Here is a 6,500-nt window from a genome sequence, read left to right as displayed (position 1 = left end):
TTTTTTAATAACTTATCGAGTGAACAAACTTATTCACGTGTGATTTTAATTGCGTATTTTATTTAATGGAAACTGCAATTGTGAAATTGTGTTGTTTTTTTCACTTGTGAAGTATTGACACTTGTAATGGAAAAGCAGCTACTAATTTTATGTAGTCTGCTTTTGGCAAATTCAGAAGAAATGTTTGTATTTGTTTGGAAAATATGGACATATTCAAAATTTCTGTGGTGTTTCATTTCACCAGTATACTGGGATATGAGAATGACGTCAAACCTACCGTGTTTACCGTTTGTCCCGAATTTCAATTTCAGAAAACATTGGGATTTGCTAATTGTTCATTGACCAGGTTAGCAAATAACAAAGAAGCTAATAGCATCTCTGTATCTGGTCATTTTACAACCTCCTCTCATCAGTTTGAGGAGGCTGTATCAAAATTAGTTTATTTTGTAAAACTGCAATGGAAACGCCCCCCCCCCCCCTCCCCCCCGCATCACTCCAGTGACATGATCAACAACCGCATGTTGCCACTGGTGCAAACTACGAAGACGACAACAGGAAGTAGCTGGACGATGATGGCGCGGCATGTTATACACATGACCTTAATTGCATTTCTTATTTAATGGAAAAATTAAATTGTAAAATTGTGGGCTTTTTGACAGTAACATTGACAAAGCTTTGCGCACATTCGCAATGGAAACGCAGTTACGGATTGTCTTATGATTCCACAGATGTTTTGCCAAAAATGTCTCAGTTTGGTAAAAGTCTCAGTTTCACCTTCAGGTCATTTTTCCTCCACTTCACCATTATTCCCTACATCGTATCAGTCCATCACCAGACACTGTAGGAAAACGAGGAACAATCGTCCTCAGACGACAAACACGCGCGTTGGGCTCTCAATTTTCGACGTCCAAAAAAGAAACAACACCGAAGTACTTTCGACTGAGCGAGCGGAGGTCCAAAAGTGGATTTCTTTCAGTGCAGACTGGGCTGACGGCATTGATGTCAGAGTGCGGACAGAGTTTACATTCCTGCAGTCTTCAGCGTGCGATGAGAAGCAATGTGCCATCAACACGGCTGTCAGGTCACGGTGCTCACTGCTCTGATCGCAGGCTCACACACGGACAGACACAGACGCTCCCGGTCACTCCAACGGGACGTGAACCGGGCCCGGGATGACTTCAGCAGCATGCGTGCGCTTCCTGGCATCGCTGAAATCTAGTCAACCGCTTTTAACATTGTTTTGATAAGAGGGATGGCGTGGTGTTTAGAAAGGCCTCTCCTGTTGATGGATATGGGCCTTTTCTTCTTGAGCTGACTCTGTGTGACTAATGCTGAGGAAGGAGTAGGTGTGATGACACCTGTGTGTATGTGTGTGTGGGAACATATGGCCGCCTTAGAATCACCTTACAGTAATTTTGGCACTCTGACGATCTGTCAGATGGGAAATAGATTACCCTGTCAGTAATCTATTTCCCATCCTCCGTTGCACTGGGGAAAAAAAATGTCAGCAAAATACTATTTTGGGTCACTTAACTTGATTGATTGTGCTCAAGCAAGAATTTGGTCAGACTTCGAAGCTTTACGTCTGTTTAAGCGGCCTTCTGGATCGTTTAATCTTAGAGAGTACCAACAGTATTGAAACCTATTATCAACAAGCTTTTTTTTAATTATTATTATTTACGAGTAAATGGAAGAAGACGTTATGTAAAAATGAGAAATGTAACTTTCATCACTGCAGCTGGTTATTTTCTAGACCTTATTTGTCTAGAGAAACTATTCGTTCAATGGAGGATGCCCTAACTACACCGTTGCCTCTAGCCAAAGCTAATTTTAGAACGACTGTTGGCATTTTTACATAATTATGTGGCTTCTCTGTCCAAATAGCTACAAACTACTAGAGATGAACCAATCAGAATTTCTCCAATCTCATTTTTTCTTTGGTAATTTCTGGTTGGACCTGCTGAAACCAGCCATAGCTGAATTTCTCGTTTAGCGCTATAACAGGAGAACAGTGTTGAGAATACATGTTTCCATCCTCCATGACATGAACGTTCATTAATCAGTAATATTAGGAGCAGGGGCGACCGTACTGTGACTGAGTGAGAGAGGAGTCACCGTAATATTTCAAAGCCGTCACAACAGAGTAGACATTTTAAACTGTCTGCACCGTCTTATAATAGCAGTTAGCATTGCTAGGGTTACCAATGGCTTTACCGATGTGCATTGAGTTTGGATACTTACTTTAACTCTGAGGTTTCTAAAAAGGTTGCCAACATTTGTGAAGCCAGCGTGTCCCGTAGCATGGAAGAGAGAAGCTCAAAAGGATAAAACTTAATTGAGCCTTCCTGTTATCTGCTCGTTTAGTCACGAAGCCTAAAGGAACCACATAGATGTGCCGAAATGTGGCACAAAATATGTTTAGGTTTTTAAATAACTTTTTACATCTTCTGGCATTTTCTGACTTGATTTCGAAAACCTTCCTGATCTGTAAACTACTTCATTAGGCGTTGACATGGATACTGAAGTTTGGTTGCAAGTGAAAGCTATTGGCGTTTATGTTGGGTCCTGTGTGATTCTGCATATTGTCACCTTCCTAAAATAATGGCCATTTTTTTTGCCAAAAATGATTTTTTTCCCCCCCTAAAACATCTTTTGGAAAGAAAGAGCTGGGGACTTGGGCTGTTATTTTAGGAAGGGGTCAATATTCTGGTATTGATCCGATACCAAGTAAATCACCAGTGTGTATCGCCAATACTAATGATACCGAAACTTTTCAAGTTAGATTAAATCGTCAAACCTCTGATATTTAGGTTTGTGGGGTTTTTTCCCTTTGAATTATTTTGTTCAAACCTAGGACAGGATTTGGGCAAAGTTAGTAGTTATCTACAAAATACTTAATTAATATTATCATGATTTGTGTGCACTTCCTAAATACATCGCAAAACAGTATCATTAAAAGCACGTCAAAACAAAATTATTTTAGCGGTAGAGTTGGAAAAACTGCAATACAAACATGAATTAAAATATGAAGAGCGAATCTGAATCTAAAGTAAACTCTCTAAACTATTGCATAAACTCTAGAATCTATCCGATACTGATTTGGTGTATCGATATTATCGATATTGTGGATCGATCCGCCCACTTCTACCGTTCACTAACTGGCAAAAGACTGAATTATTTTAAAGTTTCTGTCTCTCTGGTGTCTGTTCAGAGCCAGTCAAGCTGAAAATCTGACCATTCTTGTCACTATCTGATTTCTCATCCATCCCTCCAAGTTACTATTTAAAAATTAGCCTTAAAGGTTTTGTAGGCTGACAGCTAAAGGATAGACCGGGAACATTTGCTTTTAACAACCACAGGTCCTCCCCCCCACCCCACCACCCCCCGTTTGTTTCTTTGTTTTCAAGTTACCACCATGGATTTCAACAGAAAAACACCATCCAGCCGTATGTATGGAGCTCATTGGACGCCCGAGGGCAAAATAAAAATGGAGGTTGTTAAAAAACATTCCCACAGCTTAATAAACCATGCATGCTTATTTGCTCTGAGCCATAATTCTGTTGGAGAACGAGCGATAGATCATTACCGGGGTTCAGTGAAGTTGAAAACTTGGACAAATTCTTGCTTCTAGGCTCTATAAATTAGATGGAAAAAAAGACAACCGAACTACTGTGAAACCTCCTTCTCTCAACAGTAGAAAAGATGACTGCATTGTGTCTCTGTCAGGTTGTTGCAACATCAGTCAGAATCAGTATTGGATTACTTCCTAGGAAATTTCAACAAATCAGCAGAAGGATGAAACAAAAGTAATAAAAAAACCCTAAATGGCGGGGCGACGTTGACAGTAATTTATTATTAGTAGCAGTTTATTACTACTAGCAGAGGTAGAAGTAGTAGCAGTGTTGCTATATTGTTATTACTTTACTTTAATAAACTTACACGCTTAGTTAGCTTTGAGCTTTGCACTGTCTTGCAAAGACATTAAAGACAGTGACACAGAGGCCCATTTTCCACATGGCCATTATCACTTTCTGCACTAAAAATAAAAAAAAAACAATGAAGCATTTTAAATGGTTTTTTTTCATACATGTCTCGCTCTTTTCTGACCATCTTAAACAGATAGGCTGAAGAAGTTTAAGACCGAAAAGGCCAGAGAAAAGATGAGCTGTGATTGTTTCGCCTGCTTTGCCTTCTTCTTTGGAATTTTGATGTTGTTACTGTTGACAATCTGCCATCTCCTGGTGCAGGGTGGGTATTGCAGTGTTGCAAATTGGCAGCTTGGAGACTGCGTATGCTAAGAGTTAAAAAAAAAAAAAAAACAACAACAACAAAGGGAAATGAAAAGGGAGATTTCAATAAAGTTTTGTGTGTGTGAGGAGCTGGGATCTTGATGTTGACCAATAGGAGAGAATCTGACTCTGACTCTCTGCCCACCAGGCTCCCCTTCTCTCCCTTTCACCTTTTTACACCTCAAGTCTTGCAAAGAGTCTGAAGGAGAAAAAAAAGAAAATGGAGATTTAAAAAAAGATATCTGTAAATAAAACAAGCAAAGGAGAAATTAGAGGTGAGAAAATCAATGTATGATAAAAGTGTAAACAACAACAACAAAAATCAAGTATTAAATACCAAATATGAAAAAATGAATTAAAACAATAAGTCTGGGAAAGAAAAAAATACATTATTATTATATTATTATTTTGATTGCAACATTTGGCACATTATTTTGTTATTTATTTTTTTCTCTTTAGTTAGAAATGTGGCAGGATCAGTCCTCCATACACGTTCCCACATGTCATTAATTAAACTGTCTGTTCTGTTTTTGCAGAATGTAGCTTTTACAAAAATATGCTTTTTCCATATTTAATAAAACTGCTCACCAGACAGTATGAGACAGATGATCTCTGAAGACATCGAGCTCCTCCACCTCCACCCGGAGGTGCTACTGCAGTCTGCAGAGCTGCCCCGCCCCCAGTTAGAAACAACCAATCAGAGCCAAGAGGAGGGCCTTAGTGCTGTCAATCAAAACCAACCTTCTGTATTCTGCTCAGTGTGCTAATGGTGGAAAAACAACTTACCGTTAAAGGAAAACCGTTTCTCCGCCGTCACCAGTGGCCATGCTAACTAGCCTTAGCATTCGTGACAGGCTATGTTGTGGTGAGCCAGCTGTAGCTTAGCATAGAGCAAGTAGGAGGGTTGAGCACCAGAGTGGTTGGCAGCTGTTTGTTTTTCACAAATTATCTCTTATGTTACACAGTCACAACTTAATGATTTTAACATATGTAGAAAAACAAATCAATAAGTGACATGCTGCATCTTTAACACAAATTACTTCTATTTACAAAATTGCTGTAAATTGCATAGTGAAGTGTTATTATTATACTGTAAGGCTTAAGACAGAAAAGGAACAGAGTCACATTTATTTTCATATTATGCTCCACCCCTCCAAAAAAAAAACACAACAACTTTAGGATGCATGTTTTATGCTGCTAAAAATCTTTATACTCAGAAAGAGGGTGACTTGATTTCATCTTACGTATTGTGTAGGTTTGTGCATCTATACAATTATTTATGGTTTGACATGTAACTTTCATCCATTGTTTGTGGGGGAAATGTGACCGATGGAATCTGAACTCAAACGGCAGCTGTGATTTTACGCTTTAATCCCCAAGAAGAAATAAAGATGTCATTCTTTCACTCATTAAAAGTCACAAAGCATTCATTGTTTGAATTCTGAGATTATGTTTCTATTCATTATACCTTAGGGTGTGTGTGTTTGCAGGCGGGCGTGCGCGCGTGTGTGTGTGTGCACATTGTTTTGCCACTCGGCGCCGCCGTTTGGCCGTGGCGGGATGGGGCGGGGCTGGCTGGGAGCAATCTGGCCTCTTTAACTTTAATGGAAAATCCAACTGATGACATATTCATCCCCTTTTTCTTCCACTCTTCTTTTCTCTTCTCTCTCTCTCTCACACACACACACACACACACAAAGAGAACTGCAAATATGAGAGCACCAACAATGTGTTTCTTACAGCACTGAACAGGACTTTGTTTACACTCACCTTCCCAGCGACGTGTTTGCTTTAGGAGTGAAAGTTCAGAGGTTTGTCATCGAGCCGGGCTTTTCTCCGACTGGGCTCGGAGGCATCCCGGTCCGTCTGTGAAAATGGACGCACGTTTCCAACAGTTAGTAAGTGGCCCGAGCGGTAACTGCCTCTCTACTGTTGGGGATGAGTGAAGAGGGAGAATCGGTGTGAAATGCCCCCTCCACCCACCCCGTCCTCATTCGCTCCCCGGAGGCAGAACAAACCTGTCCTGCAACTTTTTCAGGTTTTAGCCCACTGTGTGTGGCGAAGTTCAGATTTGTTTTTCAGACTTCTTTTCCTGCTTGGCAAAGACGGACTGCATGACACTAAGCAAAAAAAATAAATAAATAAAAGTCAGCAGCACTCCAGCTCCTCATTTGATTAGGAACCCATTATTAGGGTTTCCTAATAATATTA

The 6,500-nt window shown here is 40.0% G+C and overlaps 1 long non-coding RNA gene across 1 annotated transcript; it reads right to left on the bottom strand.

Moving 5' to 3' along the window:
* Positions 1-490: 490 nt before the first annotated feature.
* On the bottom strand, positions 491-6,233 carry LOC116725244 (uncharacterized). Its single transcript, XR_004340353.1, has 2 exons — positions 4,878-6,233; positions 491-4,488 (listed from the first exon to the last, which is right to left on the bottom strand). It is a non-coding gene; the product is annotated as an uncharacterized LOC116725244 (long non-coding RNA).
* Between the last annotated feature and the right edge of the window lie 267 nt (positions 6,234-6,500).

This window comes from Xiphophorus hellerii, chromosome 9 (assembly GCF_003331165.1).
Source record: "Xiphophorus hellerii strain 12219 chromosome 9, Xiphophorus_hellerii-4.1, whole genome shotgun sequence".
Taxonomy (NCBI): Eukaryota; Metazoa; Chordata; class Actinopteri; order Cyprinodontiformes; family Poeciliidae; genus Xiphophorus; species Xiphophorus hellerii.
The sequence above is the reverse complement of the archived record's forward strand: the minus strand, read 5'-3'. Positions and strand labels throughout refer to the sequence as shown.